Source organism: Cheilinus undulatus, linkage group 9 (assembly GCF_018320785.1).
Source record: "Cheilinus undulatus linkage group 9, ASM1832078v1, whole genome shotgun sequence".
Taxonomy (NCBI): Eukaryota; Metazoa; Chordata; class Actinopteri; order Labriformes; family Labridae; genus Cheilinus; species Cheilinus undulatus.
This window is the reverse complement of record NC_054873.1, coordinates 9,821,955-9,835,351: the sequence shown is the minus strand read 5'-3', so window position 1 is coordinate 9,835,351 and position 13,397 is coordinate 9,821,955.

The following is a 13,397-nucleotide window of genomic DNA, read 5'->3' as shown; positions in this document are numbered from 1 at the left end:
GCAAATTGAGTCTAATAATATTGTGTCATTGTATTTCATTCTATCAAACTGTGTTGTGTCAGTGTGTTTCATATCCAACGGTGGTAAGATATTGAATTCTATTGTGTTGTGTGTGTCTATCTGTTGTACTGTATTGTGTCATGGTGTGTCGTATTGTATAATGTGTCATCATCTTGTATTGTGTCATATCTTATTGTTCTGTACTTTATCATATCATTACATTTTGTGTCATACTGTGTGGTATCTCTGTTAGTGTACAGCACTGTATTTCATCAGATGTTATGTTGTACTGTTGCATACCACAGAGCATCTCATCACTCCATTCCTTATTGTATTGGGCCATGTTGTGTATAATATCTAACCGCATCATTTAGTAGCATGTTGTGTTGCACCATATTGAATGAAATGTTTTGTATCCAATGACAGATGGTTTCTTATAGTATCATATTGTATGAAGTTGGATTGTGTCATGTTGGACTACATTGTTTAGCCTCATAAATGTTTCGTTTCAAGTCAGATTATTTCAGATGGTTTCGTTATTGTGTTGCTTTGTTTTGTGCTCTCTGTTATTATACAGGACCATAGTATTTAGTGCTTACTTGTGCTCTTTCCTGAAGTCTGGGTCCTAATCCACGGGTGGGATGTGGTTAAAGCCACATAAGGTTCATGCAGTGCACGTACAAACCACAATGTATTGAGTCATATATCATATCATATTATATTGTATCTTATTTTATGTATTGAACAATATCATATTGTATCATTTAGCACTGCACTGGATCATATCATGTCAGTTAATATCATTTTGTGTTGTGTCTTATTGTATTGAATTGTAACATTATTTTACATTTAGTATTAGACATTTATGATACTTTTTCTTATAAATGTATCCCGCTTTACACCCACATGTCAAAAGACAGATCTCTTTGAGTTCTTTAAAGAAGATCCAGATTCTTTATCATGCCTGTCTATAAGTTAAAAAAAAAAACCCTCCACTATCGTTCAGTTTCAAACATCTATTGAATTACAGCCGTATTTAAAGCCTACCTGATCCATCTGTTGAAAAATAACTGGCTGTGGCACCAAGTGGCAGTAAGTAATGTCTCACATCTGAGGGAAAATAGCATTGATTGTGAAAGCGCCGTTTACTTCTTATTGAGAAGCGATTTGTTGGCTGGTTGTTTCTGCTCAACATGAAGGATGGTTTCTCGATAGCAGAGGTGCGGGTCAGTGGGCGGCGGTGTGCTGCGGATGATGTGTGCCACACCAGAGTTCAAGCCAAAGGTGCTTTAATGATCTGGGAAGGGCGGGATCATTGACAAAAGAGTGGAGGGCTATGAATCACATTGGGATGCATCAAGATTATGGCTAACCGTCTTTTGAGGGCTTCTAATCTGGCCTTGTTATTTGTGGCAGATCTGAGGATGCTGTGCTAGGAAGGTGAAAGCAATGTTAGATAATGGCGCCATCATGGGAATTGCATTAGAACCATTCAGACTGGGTTGCTTACAAAAGTAGTTATACAGCTTGTGTGTTTTGGGGCTGTTTTATGATAAAACATTGTGTCAATAGCTTCAAAATGTAGGAATCATGGGCTAGGTTTCATTTTAAAGTGTTGTTTTGACACTCCTGCAGAGTGAAGGTGATTTTCAACCTTTGAGGGTGTCTGTTTTCTGAAATAAACATCTACCTTACACAAGTATGACAACCTTAGAACAAATCAGCTTTTTAAAAGCCACTAAATTCAGACTCAAACTCTGCATTCATGTACCTAAGACATTCATTATATCAGTAATTCATTTCAGATCAACTTTTTCTGCTGCCCACTTTGCCACCCCAGTCATCACAGCTATTAATTCCACTTCCCTTCTTTTTTTATTAATAAGTACACGTTGTTCCTGTCTCGCTGTGTGCTCTGTGCCCACTGTAATAACAAAGTACTTCAGATTGAAAAGCCTCTCACTGTGTCTCCTGTTTGAATGCCATTTAGACATGTCACGACACTGGGAGCCAGGCGGGGATGATTAGTGATTAAAACAGTGCCAAATAGAGACACAAGGTCTTCTTTTCATAGTTATGCAGCAGCCCTTTCAATCTAATTCACCCTCAATGTTTTAAAAATCAGTGGGGTAAAACATAGATAGACTTTTGAATCAAGAGGCATTCTTGATAACAAAAAGGTTTAAATGTTTATGATATTCTAACAGTTCAGGAAAATACACACAAGGCTTCTCTTTTAAAACTGGAATCATTCATGTAAGCTATGAGTTTTGTGTTTTTTGTATGAATGCTGAAGCACTTTTTATACTTTATTGATTTTTTTTTCTTTCATCATCTTCCTGGAAGTTTTCATACTTCAGTGTTCATTATCCATTTAAAAAAATACAAGATAAAGCTCCTGTGATGAGAGTTAAGCTGGTTTTGAAGCATGCTTGAGTGGCACTGCCAGCCGTAATTCTGTACCCACTGTGCTTTCATTTTCTTTCACTGGTATTTTTTTGTTTCTTTGGAAATTAAACTGAGACAGCAGCAGATTCTGTGTTAAAATATTTCATTTATTTGCTCATTGATGTTCTTGATTTGCAGTATTAGGCTGCATCCATGCATCAATTTGATGATACAATTACATTTGAAGGACTGGTGTAATACAGGTCTTCCCAGATGATACACTTGAAACCAAAAGTCTACATAAACTGTTTATAAAGACACATAACCTTTTTTTTCTCACTTTCTGATATTAAATCAGGCTAAACTTTCCCTGTTTAAGGTCAGTTAGAATTAACAAAATTATTTCTATTTGCTAAATACCAGAATGATAAGACATATATGTTTTTATTCCTTTCTTCAAAGTCAGAAGTTTACATCCATTTCCTTAGTATTTGGCAGCATTTGCTTTAAACTGTAGGACTTGGGTATCCTTTAACAAGCTTCCCACAAGAGTTTGCTGGAATTTTTGCCCATTCAGATACTAAAAATGCATTTATCCATTTATCCATTTTAATACCAGTTGTTTAACTCATGTTTCATTAGCTCTTTGGGCTAATTTGTCACATTTTTGTGTTTTCTACAGGATGATATACCTGTAGCAGTACTGGCGGGCGATTAGGGGTCATCCATAGAGCTCAACAGTGTGGTTCTGTAAGTATAATTACTGATCATTTTCTCCATTGTGAGTTTGATAATTAGCCCAACTGTCATGACAATCTTGGGTAGATTTATTGGAGGCTACCTGAGAGTGAAACGATGCTTTATGCTCCTGAAATAGATGCAATATAAACTAAGCACAAAAAGTAAGGACATTTGTGTCTGGTAGATTATTTCTTTGTTGTAACAATACTTCTTGGCAATAAATCTTATACCGTTGGAAAGCCTGTTTATTACCCTTTTAAATGGTGCCACATTTGTAAGGAACATGCATTTGTGGGATGAGCAGCAGAGCTGAGTATGTGAGTTGCACCCATGAAAAATTTGCCAAATCTTCTCTGCCAATGCCAAACAGCTTATTGTACCATTGACTCTTGTTTGGTGTTTGGTTGATTGGATGATCGAAGTTTGAAGAAACAAGACATATTGGCAATTGGTCACTCTGGCACGAACAGCATGCCCAAGCTGATCCCAAAAGTGTTCAATGGGGTTGAGGTCAGGACTGCTGGCAGGCCATTCCATCCTCTCCACTCCCAAATTCTGGAGGTAGTCTCTGATAAACCCTGCTCTGTGGGGGCGAGTGTTGTCATCTTGGAGGATAGAGTTCGGTCCCAGACTGTGGAGATATGGGATTGCCACTGGTTGCAGAATCTCATCTCAATAACTCTCTGCATTGAGGTTGCCTCCAATGATGACAAGCCTCGCTTTCCAGTGAGGGAGATGCCGCCCCACACCATCACCCTGCCTCCACCAAAAGCTGTTACTCTATCGGTGCAGCAATCAGCATCTTCTCCCCACTTTGACCCCACGATCCAACTGCTGTAGGCAGAATCTGGACTCATCGCTGAACATAACGTTTCTCCACATGTTCAGGTGCCAGTACACGTGTTGCCGACCCCAGCGCAAACAGGCCTGATGGTGAAGGGAAGTCATAGCAGGCCTCCTGGCAGCCCTATGAGACCAGAAATTGGCTGCGTGCAGTCTGTTCCAGATTGTCTGGGCAGAGAGCCATTGGCCATATTGTCCTGCAAACGTTGACTGCAAATCTGTAGAAGACAGCCTACGATACCTAAATGCTGACAGGGTGAGGAAACGGTCTTCTTTGGGTGTCGTCTTCTTGGGACACCCACTTCGCGGCCTGTCTCTGACGTACCCCGTTATATGGAACTTGGCCTTCAGTTAGGAGATGGTACTAGTTCTCACTCCAAACAATGCCGCAGCTTGGTTTTACAGAACACCAGCTTGAAGTTGCCCTATTGCCAGGCCCTATCCAGATCAGTCAAACGTGGCATGCCGATTCTTGGAGCAGACACCGACTGACCACTGTAGCAGGGCCCATGCTCACAGGTGCTGCCAATCAGGCACCTGATTGGCAGCACCTGGGGATACCAGAAACTCAAAACAAGAGTCAATAGCAACAGCAAAATAAGCTGTTTGTCATTGGCAAATTTTTTATGGGCTCAACCCACATTCTCAGCTCTGCTGCAAATCCCACAAATGCGTGCTCCTTACAAATGTGGCACCATTTAAAAGGGTAATAAACAGGCTTTCCAACGGTATAAGATTTATTGCCAAGAAGCATTGTAACAACAAAGAAAAAATCTACCAGACACAAATTTCCTTCCTTTTTGTGCTAAGTTTAGATGGTACCCCTTGTTTTAAACCTGAGGGGTCCAGGGTCACAAAATCATGATTTTCCTATATGTTAGCTTCTTAACTCAGTACAAGACTCCTCCAGACTCTTGTCTCCATTCATCTGGTTAGACAACATTAGATGCTATGACAGGGGTGACCAAACTATGGTCCAGGGGCCAAATGGGGCCCTTGGCCCATTTCTATTAGCCAGCAGCATATTCTAAAACATGAATGAAAACTGTCCCACAATAGAACATTAGGCTTGTGCTTGATTGTGTATTTGATCTGTGTTTTCTTATTGGCAGAGGACTATAGCTGTGTTACCTTGGGGGCTCATCCGGGAAGATTAACACAAAACTATACTTCTTTGTCAATAAGAAAACACAGATAAAATTAAAGTTTCTGAACATAGTATGAAATGATTTTGATAAGTGTATATTTTAGTTTCAGCACTAGGCAGTGCTCCTTTGCTATTTCTTAAACAAACATTTTGATGGGACAATTTATTGGTGAGCTTTTTGACAGGACTTAAACTGTGAATTCCCAGGTAATGGAGCTTCATTCCAGTTCTGACCAGCATGGAGCCAGTGTATTGTTAGCCATTAATTAAGCATTTTAGCATATCCAATCACTAAGCACATCTTTACCTAAATTAGACCAGATTTACTCAGTTAAGTATCATATAGGTCAGGTATATAAAAGTAGCCCCACCATCCTTTTTTTTTTTTGTATGTGGAGGTTTGGACACCCTTGCTCTAGAAGGTCTGCAGGACTGAGTAAAATGTGTTATTGATTGCCTCCATGACAAGGAAATCAGTTTAGCTTTAGAAAAAAAAAATCACTTTCTTTGTAAATTGAAGGGTTGTACTCATGTAGGCAAATTTTTTAAAATAATAATTGCAGCTCATCGGGCAATTTAGGGCTGAAAGTTCTAACTTTCCTCTGTTTCCTTTCATTCATAATGGCTGTCTCCCACTCCCTGACCCCAACAGGTGTTGTTAAGAAGTATTACTAAGAACAGAAATACAGCAATAAAGATAAATGTAGAAAGAAAGACATTTATGTTTTACACGGGTAGCTGGTCGGCTTTGTTTTAGGATTTAGAATATTGATGGAAGGACTTTATGAAATGTCAGTGGAGGATTGAAATGGGGAAATTTATTTACCAAACCAGAGACACTTAAAAGGCAGACAGTCATTGTTGAGCTTTATTGACTTCTCCTACCCACACATGCATGCACGTCTCCAACACAGCATGTTCCACCATGCTCTCTATTCTTTTAGTGCCACAGAAACTGCTGTTGTGAAGTTTCATTCAAGAGTCTGTCACATTTCTATATGTGGACGTCAGGTGTGACTTGCCTGCTGTTTATTAATCTTAGATGGAGATTGCAAACAGATGAAGTGCTGCATTGATTACTGTTTTCTTAGGACTGGCGTCTTAACTCCGCCTCAGTTTCCAGTTAAGTTGACCTACTTCTGAAGTCATTTTGTTATGGATGATCAGCGCGTCTCTGCCTGTCACTGCAGCTGTGAATGACAGCTCATTTCAGTCATGAGCAGCTATCCTGTGATTTACTAACATGAAATATTCCAAGACTTTTTTGTTTTATTCTTGATGATTACAACTTATAGCTCATGAAAATCCACTATCTCAAAATATTGGAATATTGTGGAAAAGTCCATTTTGAAAAGTTTTCCAAGCCTTCATTCTCTCATTCTGGTTCAGTACACATAACCACAATCATGGGGACAACTGCCAATTTAACAGATGTCCAGAAGACAATCACTGACACCCTCCATCACAGAAAGTTGACCAGAAGGAAAAAGTATGATGAGAAAAGGAGCAGATGTAAAAGAGATGAGCTCAGCCTTCAGAGGATTGTCAAATAAATCAGATTTAAGAACTTAACAGAGTTTCACAAGGAGTGGACTGGAGTCAGTGGATCAAGAGCCACCACACACAGAAGGGTCCAGGAAATGGGCCACAAGTGTTGTGTTCCTAGTGTCAGGCCAATCCTGAACCATCATTAATGTCTAAGGAGAAAAGAACTGGACCACTGCTCAGTGGACCTTAGTCCTGTTTCAGATTAAAGTTAATGTAGAATTTAATTTGAAAATCAAGGTCCCAGAGTCTGGAGGCTGATTGAAGAGGTACAGAATCCAAGGTGCTGGATGTCCAGTGTTTTCAGTGATGGTTTGGGGTACCATGTCATCTGCTGGTGTTGGTCCACTGCTCTTTATCAAGTCCAGAGTCAACACTGTCAGCGTCTGCCAGTAGATTTTAGAGCTCTTCATGCTTCCATCTGCTGAAAACCTTTACGGAGATACTGATTTCCCTTTCCAGTAGGACTTGGCACCTGACCACAGAGAAGCCAAAACTACCATGAAATGGTTTGCTTTCAGGGAAACCTGGGCTTCACAACACCCCAGCAGTGCCACGGACTGATTAGCTGCATGCCAAGTCTCAGAGATATGCAGTAATTTGTTCAAATGGAGCCCCAACCAATTACTGAGTCCATAAATTAGCAGAGTTTTACTGAAGATCAGCATTTCTGTATTATAAATCCTTTCTTTGACTGGTGTTTCATGATTTTCTAATATTTTGATATAATGATTTTTTTTATTATTATATTTGTGAGCTTTAAGCAATAATCATCAAGATTTAAACAAAAAACTTAATAAAATATTTTACTATGTATGAAATAAACCTAATTAAATCACAGGAAATAATAAATGTTTTACATGGTATATGTACATGGTATATGTTATTGTTCTACCACTAAAATAGAGCTTTTTTGGTAAAATATTACCCTTTTTTCTTTTTCACCTGTCACTATTGGGCTTTTAATTGAAATTTTGACCCTAATGCACATTGGTTCTGCAGCGTATATTACTGAGGATCCATATGTAATCACATAATGCCCCACCTAACTGTTTTTGTCAGTGCTGTTCTGCAATATAGATTCAACCCAAACCTCTAATATAAACAAATAAATGCAAATGAATTGCTTGTAGATGTAGCGAGAAGAAGATGAAAAGATTTGCAAGTCTTCCCTGATCTTACTGTTAGTAAATGTAAATGCATGAGCATTAACAGTGACAAAATAATATATTTGAAAGCTTTCATCACACTGTTGGCATAAGGCTTGTTTTGACTCCTACATGAAGCAGAATTATGCACCCAGAGATACACTCTGTGAAATTTGGACTCCTTTCAAACACAATGCAGTTACATAAACATGGGCTAAAATGAATTTTCTATTTTGTCAGCCTGCCATGACAGCTGTGTGCTGACATGTGTAATAAAAAAGTTATATCTAGTTTGGAGTAAAGAAATAGCATGTCCATCTTTTGAAACCTGCTTGTTAATGCTATAGATACATAACATCTGCTCCGAGCTTCTACAAAAAATAACATCATGAAAAATATACCTTTTTCCTGTACAAAGTTCAGGTGGCCCTACTTGGCCTGCAACAGCACTTTGTAGCTGCTAGCAAGAGGTGAGACAAGGTAAAAAGCTTGTTTTCTCCCCTCAGTGTGTGGAAAGAGTGGAGTGGAGAGGCAATAATTGAAGTGTTTCAGCTGAAAAGCATTATACACCACTGTTAATACAGGGTGACACAGCATGTGTCATTGTACACACTTTGCTGAGCACACCTTGGCCTATCAATCGCTCAGGAGACCTTTTAATCCTGCTGCTTTCCTGGAGCAGGGCTGTTCTCCAGCTGAGAGCAGCAGGTGTTTATTGGCTTTAGTATCAGTAGGAAACTTGTGGTGGCCTGTCTCACCTTTAATAGTGAGGTTCCTGCCAAGGCTGCGTCAAGTACGTCTATGACTTCAGATGTCAACTGGTGTATTGATTTAGATGGATCACAGGTACATCCTTAAAATTGCCCCAAAGAGTGGCACCTTTTGTTCACATGTACCCCTTTTTGGGGAGAAAGAGCCAAATAAATGCAGCAAATATACAGTGCCTGTGAAAAGTAACCCCCTGCAAGGTTCAGTCATGGGTTAATCTGTATTCCTGGCTACCATTACACCTCGAAGACAAAAGAACACTCCCAACATCTCAGAGAAAAGGTTATTGAAGTCAGGGGATGGATGCAAAAAAATAAACTCCAAGGCATTGAAAACCCCCAACAGTTCAGATAAATCCATAAAGAAATGGCAGGAATATGGGACATGTGTAGATCTGCCTGGATCAGGCCGTCCTCACAAACTGAGTGAGCGTGCAAGAAGGAGACTAGTGAGAGAGGCCACCAAGACACCTTTGACTACTCTGAAGGAGTTAGAAGCTTCAGCAGCTGAGATGGGAGAGACTCTGCATACAACAACTGCTCCCCAGGTTCTCCACCAGTCAAAGCTTTATGGGAGAGTAGCAAAGAGAAAGCTACTTTGAAGAAAACTCAGATTAACTATTGACAAGAGTTTGCCAAAACACGTGTAGGAGAATCCATGGTCAAGTGGGAGAAAGGTTTCTGGTCCAATGAAAATGAAAATAGGGCTTTTTGGCCATCAGACAAAACATGACATTTGGTGGACACCGAACACATCACCACACCATTCCCACTGTGAAGCATGCTAGTGGCAACAGTGTGCTGTAGGGGTGCTTCTCAGCAACCTGCCCTGGAAGGCTCATAAAGGTTGAGTAAATTGAATGAAGCAAAATATAGGAACCTTCTGGAGGACAATGTAATTTAGTCTGCAAGAGAATTGTGGCTTTGGAGAAGATTTATTTCCAGCAAGACAATACACCAATCTCAAGTCCAATAGAGAATGTGTGGCTGGACTTGAAACGGGCTGTTCACACCTGATCCCTGTGCAACCTGACAGAGTTTGAGCAGTTTTGCAAAGAAGAATTGCTTTAAATTGCAGTGCCCAGATGTGCAAGTCTGATTGAGATCTAGTGCTGTGATTGCAGTCAAAGTGCATCTCATAAATACTGACTGTGAGTGGTTGAATATTCATGCATTCACTTATTTTACATTAAATATTTTTCAAGTGATTGGCATTACTTTGTAGTAGTCTGTTTTCACTTTGACAGAGTATTTTTTGTCAAAAAGCCAAATTATATTGACCATGATGGCTTTGTAAAATCAGTTAAAGTGTAAAACATCCATGGAAGTGAATACTTTTTATCAACATTTGACATAATACCAAATTTCTAAGATTTATAATTGTATTCATAGAGATACGTCAATCTAGCAATAAGAAATAACTCGGCCAAAATGGCCAGTAATAATTTACTTCCAAGGCAGGAATCACAAACAGAACCAAACGTAATCAAGACTAGATGGATTATTGATAATCAATTTTCACATTGCACACAGTGCGTTTAAAAAACAGTGGATTGTTAAAAATGAGGTAGAATGAAAACTCAGTCAAAACTGGACTCTAGCTAGTCTAGATAGTCATCTGTGTACAAAGACAAACTAAGATTTTGTACAGACAAGGGTTCAACATTTATACACTAATGAGTAAGCATGTTGCAACAGTGGTGAGAAAAACTTCCTTTAAAAGGAAAACCACAATCAAGACCAGACTTTGGTAGAGATGGCACTTTTCCACCCGGATGGGCTCAGATCTTTAAGGACCAAACACTAGGGGTACAAAATTTGGCAAGGAATAATTTCCCCTTTTCATGCATAAGCCTCAAACAGAACCTGACAAACTGGTATATAGTCATCCATGCAACATGATGGGCTTAGATTCATGAGATTAGTGATATAATTTACAAAGACCAAGCTTTACTCTGCCAGTGAGTGAGCACTTGGCAACAATGGCTGAATAAACAAATCATTTCACTGGGCAAAACCAAACTAATTGGTGGGTTCTCATGTGTCGTATTTTACCGGCTGTGATTTAATGATGCATTTTCATCTTTTGCATGATGAGGTTCAAAATACAGCAGCTGAGAATCAATGAATTAATGAGTTTGGTTAATAGCCTAAATGTGATGTCAAACTAACTGGCCTTGTATGATGAGCCTCACTAGACTGATAAATATTGGCACACTGTTTTGTTGTTTACACTAATTGGTCTGATGAGGCAGTGTAATTAAAGGTCAAATCTTCTAAAACTGAAAGGCCCTGACCCTCTCAGTCAATCATACCACCAAGATTGGACAAATGAGGCTTAGTTATGGGGCTTCTGCATCACTATGGAGATGGCATTTGTATATTTCATTTCCTCCAGGTGAGAAAAAGAAAGAATGGGAATTTGTTGCCTGGAGATTAATGCTGAGTCAGAAAAACAGCAAAAGTCTGAAGCAGGGGAGCAGCGTGAGAAAACCCATTAAGGAGCAGTGATTATGGTCTGCTGTTTGTTGCTAGGCTTGGTTTTTCATTGTGCATACAGGACTTGGAGGATTTGAATATAAATCAACTGATAGGGGAGCCTGGCATGGTTTTCTGCCTGGCAAGCAGTACAGAATGGTTGGTTATCTCAGGAACAGTGAGTCAGAATAAGGCAGGAGATTTCATGTTTGGGCTTTAGCTATGTGGCTGTTGCTGCTTTCTAGGATCACCTTTAACTTTTTTGAAACTGTTGAACTGTTCTGAAGTTGTTTAACCGCCTGGATGACTGAGAAAGAGACTGGGTTGAAAAAAAAGGTTGTAGAATTCATGTTTTGACTTTAGAAATGTGAATGATGCTGCTTTTTAAAAGTAAAACTTTTGCAACACCAACCCATTCTTTCAGAATTATATATTTTTAGAATTGTTTGCATATTTATTACAAAGGAAAAAAGGAAATATCACACTGACGTAATTATTCAGACCCTTTACACAATAATTATTTGTAGCAACTTGGCAGAGATTACAATCTTGAGTCATTTTGAATACGACACAACAAGCTTTGCATACCTGGATTGGGAGATTTTCTGCCATTTTCAGGTCTCCACAGAGTCTGGATGGAGTTTAAGTCAGCGCTCTGGCTTGGCCACTACAGGAGTAACAGAGTTGTCCCTAAGCTAGTCATGTGTTGTCTTGGCTGTGTGCTTAGGTTTAGGCTTTCCCTCAAACCTGACCAGTCTCCTAGTCCCTGCTTCTGAAAACACCCCTACAGCATGATGCTGCCACCACCATGTTTCATTATTGGGCAGATGATAAGCAGTCAAGACAAAACATGTAGAACTGATGCCAAACAGTTAAATCTTGGTTTCATCAGACCAGAGAATCGTGTTGCTCACAGTCTGAGAGTCCTCCAGATGCTTTTTTGTAAATTCCAAGAGGGCTTTCATGTGTTTTTCACCAAGGAGAAGCTCTAGTCTAGTCACGCTGCCATATGTCCAGATCAGTGGAGGGCTGCAGTGGTGGTTGTCCTTCTGGAACTTTGTCCCATCTCCACCCAGGATCTCTGAAGCTCAGTCAGAGTGACCATCGGGTTCTCAGGTCACCACTCTTACTAAGGCCCTTCTCCTCACATTGATCAGTTTGGCTGGGTGCCCAGCTCTTGGAAGAGTCCTAGTTGTGCCAAACTTTCCCAAGCACCACTGTGCTCTTGGAAACCTTCAGTACAGCAGACCCGTGCCTTGTAAATGTCCTGTCTCTCAGCTCTCCGGGCAGTTCTTTTGAGTTTGTAGCTTTTTTTCTCTCTCTCTGATATGCATTGTCAGCTGTGAGGCCTTCTATAAAGAGGTGTGCCTTTCAAAATCATGTCCAATCAGTTTAATTAACCACAGCTGGACTCCAATCAAGGTGTAGAAACATCTCAGCAAAGATAAAGAAAAATGGGAGGAACCTGGGCTCTTACAAAGGGCCTGAATAATTATGTCGATGTGATTTTCATTTTTTTATTTTACATAAATTTGCAAAAATGTATTAAATTCTGTTTTCACCTTGTCATTATAGGAACTGAATGTAGATTAATGAGAGATTTTTTTTTTTTTTTTACTGTAGCATCAGGCTGCTATATATATATATATATATATATCTTTTTTTTCTAAAGGAAAGGGGACACTTTTTGAATGCACTGTATCTTGCCTGTATGCAAATCTTGTAGGCAGAAGGCACATGAGAGAGCTCAGGCTGTAAATGACTAGCTGATGTGTAGGATGTAAACTACAAAAATGACGACACTAGGAGAAGTAATTTTGAGACTAGAACTGAGCTAATAATAACATCAGTCATCATAACATTGGATCAGCTTTGAGAACATTTTTCTCTATGCATGGACTTAATGCTTTGGTTGCGTTGCTTTAAACAGTGACTGTGTTAAGTGGCAACTTTCAGCTGACTGCATTTGCAGATGTCAGCAACAAGCACCAATTGTATTTTCAGTAGTTCCTCTACATCAACTTTAAAAACAGAATTTAATTGTCACCAGCTGGTGTGATGGACATGTTTGTTTCTTCGTAGTGACAATAACACATTATAAACATGTGGAGGATTGTGAATTCGGTTTATCACTTTGTCTTCAAAACCTTCAGCCATTGTTGTCTCCACCAATATGTTGACTGTCACACCCCCTCCGCCTCTACACTGCCTCCGAAAATGCATATGTATACAGCATCTTGCATGCACATTGCTTTATTTTTTGAGGATGTGCACAGCTGATGCAGGGGACACATGGGAGTCATGACATGTAAGTGTAGTTAAAAGCAAGAATATCTCTGG